Raw genomic sequence first — 13,758 nt, 5'->3', positions numbered from 1 at the left:
ATTAGTTGTGATCTTATGATGTAGCATTGTCTTGTCTAATTTTTCACCAACTAGCAAGTTTTCATGTGTTCTTACAATGCAGCATCCATTGTCTATTCATATACAACAGTACATGTGCGGGAATTGATTTTCATAAAATATGAAATAGAGCATCTTTGCAGAAAGACGACTTGTGACCTAGATCAGTTGAATGATGAGAAGTCTAGTAATGACGCAAATAAAGAATAAGGTCAAATAATGACCCAGTTGTAGAATACGGTCAAATAATGATTCAACCAGGAAATGAAGTAAGTTGTAACCCAACTAAGGAATAAGGTCAGATAGTGACCCAATTAAGGAATAAGGTCAGATAGTGACTCAGCTGAGGAATAAGGTCAGATAGTGACCCAACTGAGGAATAAGGTCAGATAGTGACCCAACTAAGGAATAAGGTCAGATAGTGACCCAACTGAGGAATAAGGTCAGATAGTGACCCAACTGAGGAATACGGTCAGATAGTGACCCAACTGAGGAATAAGGTCAGATAGTGACTCAGCTAAGTGTAACCAGCAGAAAAAACAACAGAGCCTCTGCTTCAGTCTTTCAGTTTGATTCTTTTTTATTTCAGATAAAGACGAAAGTCTTTCATCTGCAATATGTTATATACAGACAAAAACACACATTAAACAAATCAAAATAAAGCATTGAGAATGATTAACATTTTGACCAGCATCATACAATCGACTATGTGCTAATGAACACCTGAGATGGACACAATCTTATTCAATAGAAACTTATGATATAATTACAAATATGTAGATACAAGCCGAATATTTATCAATAGCAGCGATCACAAATATATGTAAGTTGCAATAACATGTACTATCGTAATAATCCCTACTTTTCATATTCCAGTTATACTTATACATATATTAAATCATAAGTACATATATTACTTAGAAATCAAATTGCTAACTCAGATGATTGGAAACAGGCACTAACCATTAGCTGTCAGTCAGATCTCGAACTGCCAGTTCGATCACGAAGAAATTGATTTGAACTGATCACTAAAATTTGATTGGTGGACGCAGTTTGTTTTACTCCTTGAATGAACTTTAAATCTTTCATCTTAATTAGGTACTCGTTGGTAATATATACTGAGTCTATCAGTAGAATATAATACAATTATAACAACTAATAATGATAAATATCATTGACATACATGTAGTATTAACATATCGACAATATCAATATCACATTATATTAATAAAACATTAGGGAACAAAAAATAATCAGGAAATACAAATGTTGCATGAGGAATAAGGTCAGATAGTGACCCAACTATAGAATAAGGTCAGATAGTGACTCAACTATAGAATAAGGTCAGATAGTGACTCATCTAAAGAATAAGGTCAGATAGTGACCCAACTATAGAATAAGGTCAGATAGTGACTCAACTATAGAATAAGGTCAGATAGTGACTCATCTAAAGAATAAGGTCAGATAGTGACCCAACTATAGAATAAGGTCAGATAGTGACTCAACTATAGAATAAGGTCAGATAGTGACCCAACTATAGAATAAGGTCAGATAGTGACTCAACTATAGAATAAGGTCAGATAGTGACTCAACTATAGAATAAGGTTAGATAGTGACTCAACTGAGGAATAAGGTCATATAGTGACTCAATTGAAGAATAAGGTCAGATAGTGACCCAGCTGTAGAATAAGGTCAGATAGTGACCCAACTGTAGCATAAGGTTCAGATAGTGACTCAACTGTAGAATAAGGTCAGATAGTGACCCAACTATAGAACAAGGTCAGGTAAGATAGTGACCCAACTATAGAATAAGGTAAGATAGTGACTCAACTGAGGAATAAGGTCAGATAGTGACCCAAGTGTAGAATAAGGTCAGATAGTGACCCAAGTGTAGAATAAGGTCAGATAGTGACCCAAGTGTAGAATAAGGTCAGATAGTGACCCAACTGTAGAATAAGGTCAGATAGTGACCCATCTAAAGAATAAGGTCAGATAGTGACCCAACTATAGAATAAGGTCAGGTCAGATAGTGACCCAAGTGTAGAATAAGGTAAGATAGTGACCCAACTGAGGAAGAAGGTCAGATAATGACTCAACTGTGGAGTAAAGTCAGATAGTGACTGGACTAAGGAAAAGGTCAGATAGTGACTCAACTGTGGAATAAGGTCAGATAGTGACTGGATTAAGGAAAAATGTCAGATAGTGACCCAACTCTGGAATAAGGTCAGATAGTGACTGGACTAAGGAAAAACATCAGATAGTGACTCCTCAAGGGAATAAGGTTAGATAGTGACCCAACTAGTGATATTGTCATTGCGTAAAATATATGATGTGTATGTGCTTGGTCAGTAAGCTTATTTATACTCGTCGTTTGAGTCGAAATTTGGAACATTTACCACAATCCCTTGAATTTCGAGATAACAAGTTTCGACTGTATATTTATATATGCATGTTAATTCATTTCAGATGTACAAGTGACCCTTACTCCAAATTGATCATGAAAATCATATTGAATATTTCTTTTTGAGTTGGAGTTAACTTATTTGAAAATGAAACATTAACTCGATTTACTTTGTTCGCTGCCAGTGAGTCGTGCATTTACACTTGTGTAGATTCTCAGGGTGCCAGTAGGTATACATAGACCCTGTAAACCGTTTGTTGTGAGGAAAAATGAAAATAATGAATGATGTTAACAGCCAGAATCAAACAGAAACATAATAAAGACTTTAATTGTAGGCTACAATTTTTTTTCACCTAATATTTCCCAAATGTTCTTATATGTGTAAGCTTTATGGTTATATTTCGTTGGCATGACTGGTGGTTATATCCAAGATAGCAATACAGAAAAATGAACTAATATCAACAGCCAAATTGTATTGTACATCATATCACAGAGATACTGACCAGACACATCCAAGTATTGCATTGATTAAGGTCTGGGTACCTTGACCTAGGATTAGTGGTTTCCCTGTAACATCACCAGAGTCAGTTTGTTAAGTGAACATAACCGAAGGCTGTAAGTAATTTATAGCTTTCAATATCAGTTTACTCTCTGGCTTGGTTCATAAGCATCACTTAAGATTGGGAAATGTTTCTGTTATCAAAAACAAGTTCATATCAATATAGACACCAATGATAAGCCAAATATTCTACTACCACTTCAGGCACATTTCAATATATTTTTAGGTCACCTGAGATAGTGACCCTGATTGACCTCTAGGGGCTGATTGGTGGGCCAAAAGTGGTCAAATTGACTTAAATTTTAAAAATCTTCTTCTCAACATGCAGGTATGGTAGAATCTTCATGGAGGAACTATGATTCTTTATTCTTTATTTATTCTTTAAAGAATAAAGAATCATGGATGTTCACGGAGGAACTGAAAATTACTATTTACCACAATAAATCTCGCATTTCTTCGCGGGGAGGAGGTTAACTTTGCATTTTTGAGCATAATATTGTTTATTTCCCTTTTGAATCATCGTAGGACGACAGTTTGATGTTATACATGTATTGACACTGGCTTTCTTTTATCAATGTCACAATTTCTTTTTCTAGGAACCTTTATGTTCAGTATTACATATCTCGAGTGACAGTCAAGGCCGCTAGACCCCTTGTATTAAAAGAAAACAATATTAATGTTCTATAATTATCTATAATCATAGAAAATATTTTTCTTTTTTTCCCCTGAAGTATAAAAAGTATAAAAGATTTTGTGTCCCAGAGTTATGAATATTTCGTGTTTCTGACAATACCAGGTGTAGAAATATGCAGTAAAGATGCCACATTGTAATGCCATCAGTCTGTCACATGTAGGTGTATTTTTCCAGAATTGTTAATTCTCACCTCTTAATACCACTGTTAGAAAAAAAGAATTTGTCAAATTTTTATTTTGCACTTTATTGAAATGTTTGAGATGTGAAAAAAAAAATCCCAAAAGACAACAACAAAGATTCTAGATCATATGGTTACTCCATTTTTACATTAATTAACCTTACAATTAAAACATTTTCCTTCGTTGGAAATATTTTTATCAGTTATCAGTGAAGGTAAAAGCTTGGCAAGAATACTAGTTAGTAAACAAGAATATTTGTTTATAGGCAAGAGTAGATGGGCAAAACTACATAATGTTAGGCAAGAATAACTTGGCAAGAAAAGTTAAAAGGCACTAACACCCGTCGATAACAACCAGGGCAGGTAATATATATAGACATGTAGTAGATATAGACATGTATATATAGACATGTAGTATATATAGACAGGTAGTATATATATACAGGTTGTATATATAGACAGGTAGTATATATATATACAGGTTGTATATATAGACATGTAGTAGATAAAGACATGTATATATAGACATATAGTATATATAGACAGGTAGTATATATATACAGGTTGTATATATAGACAGGTAGTATATATATATAAAGGTAGTATATATAGACAGGTAGTATAAATAGACAGTTGGTAGATATAGACAGGTAGTAGACAGGTAATATATATAGACAGATGGTAGATATAGACTGGTAGTATATATAGACAGCAGGTAGTATATATAGACAGGTAGTATATATAGACAGGTAGTATATATTGACAGGTAGTATATATAGACAGTTAATATATATAGGCAGTTGGTATAAATAGACAGGTAGTATATATATACAGGTTGTATATACAGACAGGTAGTATAAATAGACAGTTGGTAGATATAGACAGGTAGTATATATATACAGGTAGTATATATAGACAGGTAGTAGACAGGTACTATATATAGACAGTTAGCATATATAGACAGATGGTGTATATAAACAGGTAGTAGACAGGTAGTATATATAGACAGGTAGTATATTTAGACAGGTAGTATAGGTAGACAGGTAGTATATATAAACAGGTAGTAGACAGGTAGTATATATAGACAGTTAGTATATATAGACAGATGGTGTATATAAACAGGTAGTAGACAGGTAGTATATATAGACAGGTAGTATATTTAGACAGGTAGTATAGGTAGACAGGTAGTATATATAGACAGGTAGTAGACAGGTAGTATATATAGACATGTGGTGTATATAGACTGGTGTTTACTAATAGTTGTAGATAGTTGGTTAAATTTACAATGATGTTCAGAGCTCTAGAAAAAAAAAATATATATATATAAGCATTAAACTGTCATGGTATGTCACTTCTCTCAGTAAAGATGTCACAAAACATCTAACTGGTATAAATATTTGCAGTATTCCAAGAGATGATATTAGTTATAAATCAGTTACAGCCCTTTTGACCAGTGATATTTTGGTTCCCATTGTTATATTGATAAATTGCTCAGCATGCAAATTTTCTTGTCCTGAATATGTAACTCTATAAATGTATATATCTAACTTTGTTTTCATGTATATGGTGTATATATACATGCATACATATCCGGTAAGCTGTCCTTTACAATGCTGGAGGAAGTGTATACTAGGAACACTTCATCTGGCCACGACACAACCAGCCTGGTCCTTACACTGTATTTAAGCTTTATTTAATGAATACAAAGGACGCAGATTTGATTTCTGTTGGATATAGTCGTCACTTACTTCCATTGCAGGTTCAGGAAGAGTGTGGGATACACTATAGACGAAAACTGAAGTTAATATACAAAGGTCACGATTTGATACTCCTCCGTGTTTGTAGAATGTGACAGACTGAGATCGGTAAGTGAAGGTTTTTTTTTATTTTCATATCTGTTGTCATCAATAAGGTTAGGAAGATAAAATGTCATTTTGTATCTATAGAACACTTCTATCATTTGTATACCAACCTGTTAAAAAGTGTGAACACAAACACAGGATGTATAGCTTCTTGAGAATGATTTATCAACAAGTAATCAAAATGTAGACATCTTTGCCTCCAGAGAATTTAGATTCAAGATGTAGACTAAAAAGCTTCAGTTACAATAACAAACATGAAAATATACATATATTGCTTTAGGGGATAAAGACACAAGTCTAGTCTCTCAGTGGATACAGTGTGGTACAGCCTTGTGTATCAACCCTATCCAGGATGACTAAACTGGTTTAAGTGGGTACAATTATCTGGGCTTGGTTTACTGGAGTGAGGGATTAGAGTAGACGTGTCTATAATGAGTTACTCCTGGTATTTATAAAAATATTTACTGTAGATATAAAATGTGACACCAATTATTTGTTCTTCCTATTTGAGCCCACCTTATATTGCTGTTTTCAGTTCTAAACTATATCATCCTTGCCCCTATGTAAAAATAGCACTGTTTTTCATATACTGATATTATGAATTCCACTTTTGGCTGAGAATAAAAATATATATATTTTTTCCCCACTGAAATATCTAGTTGGTTTGGTACACATTGCCATTATTTCAAATTTCTTTCATTTTTGTATTATAGTCAAAATGAAATTTTTATTTAATGAGTAAAATTTCCTGATATTGGCTTTGAGAAATTTGATCAATGAAGTTCTACCAAGGTTATTTAAGTTAATGACGAAGAACAGATAAGTTTAGCAAATCTTTGGAGAGAGCACATGGCAACCATATGTTACTGTATGTGTATTTTACATATCACATCTACAGGACCGTTTATGTTCTATGAGTTGTTCCTCCTAATGTGTTTTAACAAATTCCACTGGCCATGTGTGCTGAGTTGATTTGATGTTGGGTGATGTGGAGTTTTGGTTAACACTTTGTTAAAATCGGTTAAGTCTGCATGCTTTCTTCTTTTCTACAGAAAGCACAAATTACTGTAGACTTGATATCAAATTCTGTTCTATTGGGAAAGTGATCAGAAACTAACACCGAAGTTTTCCTTCAACTGTTTAAAAAGTTCAGACTGAAAGCTTTAAATAAATTTTGTTATAAAAAACCTTATCAGTGTTGTACCATGTTTTAAAGGAATCTTAGCATGGAGAGATATGAAACAGATTCTGATAACTTGTGCAAAATAGTGAAGATAATTACTGTAAACCTACAAGTTTTAGTGGTATTGTTATTTTAGTGGTGTCTGCACTGAAGGTACTAAAATATGATTGGGCTGATAACTGTAGCTTTTTAATGCTGCTCATATTATAACTAATGTAGAAACAGAATTTCTGATCGTACTAATTTGCCAAAAAAGTGATAAATGTGTTGAAATTTAATTGTGCCAAATTAAGTCTGTTTGCATATCATTGGCATAGTATGTACAAGAAACATTTGTTTGAACCCTGTAGAGGGTCAACATGAAATGTCTGTATGGTGTAAGGATTACAGCACCCTGTAGAGGGTCTGAATGAAATGTCTTTATGGTGTAAGGATCACAGCACCCAGCAGAGGGTCTGAATGTCTGTATGGTGTAAGGATTACAGCACCCTGTAGAGGGCCTGAATGTCTGTATGGTGTAAGGATGACAGCACCCTGTAGAGGTTCTGAATGTCTGTATGGTGTAAGGATTACAGCACCCTGTAGAGGGCCTGAATGTCTTTATGGTGTAAGGATTACAGCGCCCTATAGAGGGTCTGAATGTCTGAATGGTGTAAGGATTTCAGCACTCTGTAGAGGGTCAACATGAAATGTCTTTATGGTGTAAGGATCACAGCACCCTGTAGAGGGTCTGAATGTCTGTATGGTGTAAGGATTACAGCACCCTGTAGAGGGTCTGAATGTCTGTATGGTGTAAGGATTACAGCCCCATGTCGAGGGTCTGAATGTCTGTATGGTGTAAGGATTACAGCACTCTGTAGAGGGTCTGAATGTCTGTATGGTGTGAGGGTTACAGCACCCTGTAGAGGGTCTGAATGTCTTTATGGAAGGCACATCTTCATGGGGTACCTGGGGTAAGTCTTTCTTGATGTAAGTCTTTGCCAGTGTGAGTTTTTCCTTGGATAAATCTTTCCTGGTATAAGTCTTTGCCAGTGTAAGTCTCTTCTTAGGTGTAAGTCTTTTCCAGTGTAAACCTCTTCTCAGGTGAAAGTCTTTGCCAGTGTAAGTCTTTGCCAGTGTATGTCTTTCCCCTCTAACTATTTTGTTATCTTTTGGTTACCATGGTAGTGAAACTGGTAACAGTTACTTCCTCTGAAATTCGAGACACCCTTAGTTACCTTTCTAACTATTTTGGTATATTTTGGTTACCATGGTAGTGAAACTGGTAACAGTTACTTCCTCTGAAATTCGAGACACCCTTAGTTACCTCTCTAACTATTTTGGTATATTTTGGTTACCATGGTAGTGATACTTGGAACAGTTATGGCCACTAAAATAAGAAACTCTTCAGTAATTGTTATAGCATCATTTGGTTAATATTTCTTAAATATAAAACTGTCAGTATAGAATGTTTACCATCAAGGAAAATATCATAGCAATACAGTCTAACCTGTATTAAATGGCCACCGTGGGGAAATTATGAAAGTGGCCTTTATAGAGAGGTTGCCTCTTAATTGAGGTTCCTTATTTTCGAACCCAAGTTGCGGCAATTTGCACATTGATATTTGAATACAGTTTAATAATCAGGATTGTCACTGTCTTCCTGTACTTGGGAATTTGTGGTTCGGTCTGAGTTTGTTTGCTGCTCATATTTCGAAGTGAATTGCCACAATAGTAATAAAATGCCTGTATTATGTATACTAGTGACGTAAATGAAATCAAACTCAATATAAAATGCATGGTGAATTGTGTTTACGTGCCATCAACTGTTTTCTTTGTAGGAATGTTCACGTGGCGAGAAAACGTGACTCGCAGTCAAGAAAGCTTGTCAAATGACTTGTGGTCAAAACGGCCGTTTAAACGAGGTTCGATCGCAAGATTGGGGCGAAAAGGGTGGCCGCTGGCCACATTAGACAGGTGGCCGTTAAATTAGGTATCATTAATGAGCAAAAACGATTGGGAGGGTCTGAAAACGGCCATTATAAGCAGGTGGCCGTCTAACTAAGGTGGCCGTTATGACAGGTTAGACTGTATTTGGTTATTAAGCCTGATGAGGAGTTTTCATTGGTCAAGTTTCATTCCTCTTCATTAGCCAAAAGTTCATCTGTATATGAAAATTATGTAACTCAATTGAGAATGTAGAAAGGAGCCTTATAATTTATCAAATCTGAAAGCTTGATACTTCGGGGCTAAAGGTATAAGCCAAGGATAATATCATAGCAATATTTGGTTATTAAGCCTGATGAGGAGTTTTCATTGGCCAAATTCATTCCTTGTCACTTGCCAAAAGTTCATGAAAATTATGTAACTTGGACAACTCAATTGAGAATGTAGAAAGGAGCCTTATACTTAATCAAACCTGAAAGCTTGATACTTCGGGGCTAAAGGTATAATCATAAATTTGTTAATGAACAAATTACATGCCACTAGCACAGCTGATAACCGACTCATTAACAATACAGATTTGAGTTTAGTGTTGACTTGGGACAGGGCAGAATAATTAGGTTAAACATAAAAGATAAAAACATTAAGATCAGCTGAGTGTAAACCAATAAACTATTGATATAATTGATCATATTCTTAACACAGTTTGTCTTGTGAAATAGGCCTTTATTGAATAAGTGTTGATGGTTTTTATCATCTTAATATTTTGAAAGGAAAAATATGTTTCAGCTGATATCTGTATTTTTTTTTTTTTTTTTGCCTGACTTAACAAAAGTGGTCTGTATCTTTTTTGTATGGATGATGCCATACAAACCTTATTTATGAATTTCTATATATGAACTTAGCGTTAAAACTTTGTTTATTTCCTGGATTCATCGTCCTTTGAACAGCCACTGAAATTGTAAGGGAGGTCTTCCTGTAGTAACATAATATCTTCCTACAACCAGGACAATCAGGTCTGTAATTCCAGCTTTTGAGAAAACGAACAGAGTTATCACAGTCATCTTATTCAAGAGAGCCACTGCTAACATTGGTACCAAGAGCTGTGTTGCATCTCATTTGGTTGAACCCTGACCTAAGCAACTTCAAGTAAAGATCTGAAGTGAGTGGTTGAGCACTCATTACCAGTGGTGGTTTGTAAGCTGAAAAAGGAACCAGTGTGAGCTGATACGGTTATGTCCCGAGGCAAGACACTTTGCCCTTATTGATTTAGTTGACAAGTGGCAGGCCTCCTGTATGTTGTTCAGTGAGGTAGACAATAATTACTACAAGGAGATACTGCCTTGGGATGGACCTGGCTGTTCACAGGGTGATTAAACGAACAAATTAAAAAAAAAAACAGCAAACAAACTTTTCATTTCTGTTTCAAGTGATAAAGATGCTTTCATATTCTTGGTCTTGGTATTATAAATGAAATCAAATTTATATGTTAGCATATCACATGTATGTCAAATATATTTGTATACAAAAGTGAAAGTATAGAGAATGATGTACACTATTTTCTACCACTGTTCCCATTAATACAGTGACAGTTAATATTGCCAATTAACTCATCTATGATAGATAGTCGGCTTTTAGTTGCTGTCAATATTTTCATTTCCATAATTGTACTGACATCAAGTCTTTATGTAAAAAGTTATAGGATGGGTTTTATAGGAAACACAATCCATTGATTCCTTTGATAGAACACACCGCTACACTTCACTGATCTCAGAGTTATGCAAATTGATCATAAGATTCATTTCAATGAAATATAGATTTATGATAATAAACCTACAATCTCTCTTTGACTTTCATGACAATAGAGCTGGCAAGAGGTGTTTATTTTTATCTTTGTGGTATTGTAATGTACAAAAGCTAATTAACAGAAACCATATGCGATGGTCAATGTTTTGTTTATATGGAGATACAGTAAACCACTTCAATTTGGCGAATATTTTATCTCGCAAAAACAGTTGTGTAGACATTCGGGAATACATGATTTCGTGAACACTAGCCTGGAAATTATTTTTAATTCATGAATTATAAGTTATTAGAGACACAGACTCGGGGAAATCTTCCACAACGGTATCCAATAGCTTCATATTGGCCGCCATTTTGCTAATGAGAGTCCTGTGACTATATCTGAAATATGATTTAGTCATGTGCTATATCTGAAATATGATTCAGTCATGTGATACATGTATCCATACTGAATTGTTTATACCACAGAATAATTTTTCTGGATGGGATTCCATGGGCCTCCTGTATGTTGTTCAGTAATGTAGCCATTGACTGCTTCAGGGAGACAACCCTAGCTGTTGCTCATGGGACAATAAACCCAGTAAACAAAACATGGGTCTACACAGAACCATTGTTGTAGAATCATTTCTATGGTCAGTGCTATAGTAATCTGTAGATTGTAATTTGGGAACAACAGAATACTTGGAGCTGTTAACCCTGCTGTGATTTATCAGGGGAGCAGTAACTTGGTTGTAATTTCCACATCTGTTTTCCTTTTTGTGTCTGCCAATAATCAGGAAATTTAAAATAAAGGCACCAGTGCTGTATCAGGAAGAATCTGCCTTTGAATGTCTTTGTTATGATTTGTCATAAAATGCACCAAAAATGCTTCAAAGAAATTATGTTTACTTCTGTTTATATGCCTCTTCAGTCATCTGTATTATGTTACATGGTCTAAAAATAATTTTGATCACCAGGATATGGTACTACCTGCTGCCAGGCTGACCCAATATTTGTTTCATTCATGTTCAGAAGATGAGTGACAGATGGTCGTGAATGTGTTGTTTGAAATGCTGTTCGGTTATAGCATGCAATTCTGTTATCTGGGATAAGAAATTGTCACACAAGCAAAAAAAGGGCAATTAATGAAAGAAAATTGTTTTATAAATGTAACCACCTACACGCCATGTACTGATGGCACAGTGTCGTTATGGTAATTGCTACATCCTGTTTGTCACTTCCTGTCAAAGGATATGCATATAAATCTCCCTCATTCTTTAGCAAGCAACAAGAAAATGATATTAACACTGCTGCATTTTAATTTGCAGCTTTAATTTTAGTACCATCTGATCCATACTTCCTCGCATCCATCCTCAAACTGGGTGTGTTAGTGTGTTAGAAACTTGAGGGGGGTGGGGGGAGGTGGGAGATGAAAAAGGGGAAAGTAGATTTTTCTAATGGGACACCTTAGTTTGTTGAACAAACTTCATTTTTTTTCACAAAGTGTTAAACTTATATCTATTGCCGTTGTTGGTAGAGATGGCGGTGTGGGAGGGACCTTTCTAAACAAGAGTACCCAGGGAAAACACCTGTTCCATGAATAAAAACCCCAGACAAAAAACATGAATAAGGATCAAAATCTTCATTCTAAGCTTGGTTAATAGTGGTTTAATGGATTTTTTTCTCTTATTTCTGTTTTTTTTCAGCAATTAAAGCAATTCTTTTCCTACTCTGTGAACAATACACCAGAAAAAAGACCCAACATCCAAATACAGGCATATCAGTATCAACGGTAATTTTCTGTAGAATTGACTCCTTGGTGAATAAAGAGAGCAATCTAGGAATTAACAGTGTAGACAAAATAGAGAAGTGGAAAACATTCTCAGATCTTGGCAGGTTTTAATGGTGTTAACGTGTTTTGGCATACTAGGTATGCTGTCTTCAGGACCTTTCCTTGTACACTTAATCTATCATTTTAGTGCGACGGGACTTGCTAAAAATTTCTACTGTTTTAAACTGAGGTTATTGGTTTTATGTCACGTGGTAGATGATATTAATCACAGAAACAGATCCCGTTAAAGGTGGCAAGTTGCAAATGAATGATTTTGTCTGGTTTTGAACTATCAAAAGATGAAGGACATCAACTATTTAGCAACATCTGGCTGGCTTTTTCGCTGACACCTTCCTGTCTGTAAATTGTACTTGATGTTGTGTTTATGTCTCAGTGTTGACGTTTCTGGCATTCACATGATCTACGAAACATAGAGACAACTTGTTTCAAACATGGTCGAGGTATGTTTGTAGGATTTAGAGACTATTTACTGTAGCGGTGATGGCCATCACACAGTTTGTGTCGACACAAATAAGATGTGTAAAAAAATTGACACCATTTCTTGCTTTCTGAAAGATTAGAACTTGATTAAAAAAAGTAAGAATGACGTTGATGAATAAACATTCAATAGGGTTGCCTTGTTTCAGACAGTACAGATCTTTCTCACAGATCCTTAAATGTTTGGGAAAACATGCCGATTTACACATTGACGTAAGTTTAAAAGATGAATGTAAATTCTGCTGATGGGTTGTTTGCACCCCTTATCTCTTGTCAACACATTAAACATGGAAACCTACATTCCTGGGAAAAAATACGATCTCAAGAGGCTCCTGGAGGAATAGATAATTCATCGATTTCCTATATAGCATTATAGAATAGTGTTAAAACATTTTGGAACTGATACAGGACGTATCATGCGAAAGTGTCTGTACTTCTGTGGGATTGATGGTTATATTATGGAAACCTAATAGATACAGATTGGACAAGGTAAAATTTTAGCACATCTTTACCTGCAGTAGTTGAGAGAAAGACACTCAGAGCTCAAGAGACCCGTTTTTACTACAATTTATACAGAATTATCAAAATGTGTATTTTTCATATCTTTAGCTTTACTAGTTGGAAGAAAGAGACAAACAGAGCTGAAGAGACTCATATTTGATATAATTGTACAGAATTATAAAAAAAAAAATTTTTTTTTTTTTTTTTTTTTGAAAAAACGAAAAATGATGCATGATTGTTTGTTATGACACAGGTATAAAGCAATGTATTAATCAGTTTTGAAATAATTACCAGTTATACATCTCAGGGTGATTAGTAAAAATGATTT

General features: G+C 34.8%; 1 protein-coding gene across 5 annotated transcripts in view; it reads left to right on the top strand.

Moving 5' to 3' along the window:
- Window positions 1–13,758, top strand: part of LOC132547492 (tumor necrosis factor alpha-induced protein 8-like) — a 90,498-nt gene that overhangs the window by 35,109 nt on the left and 41,631 nt on the right. For 2 of the 5 annotated variants that reach the window (XM_060211248.1, XM_060211247.1), the window contains exon 2: window positions 5,610–5,715. The gene's annotated coding sequence lies outside the window, so the exon portion shown is untranslated. Of the gene's footprint in view, window positions 1–5,572; window positions 5,716–13,331; window positions 13,419–13,758 lie in introns of those variants that run through there. The other 3 variants (XM_060211250.1, XM_060211246.1, XM_060211249.1) reach the window with 2 other exon arrangements.

The sequence above is a fragment of the Ylistrum balloti genome, unplaced genomic scaffold, assembly GCF_031769215.1.
Source record: "Ylistrum balloti isolate Yb309-2 unplaced genomic scaffold, AGI_CSIRO_Ybal_v1 Utg369958, whole genome shotgun sequence".
Classification (NCBI taxonomy): Eukaryota; Metazoa; Mollusca; class Bivalvia; order Pectinida; family Pectinidae; genus Ylistrum; species Ylistrum balloti.
Note: the sequence above shows the minus strand (reverse complement) of the source record. Positions and strands in the feature narration are given on the sequence as shown.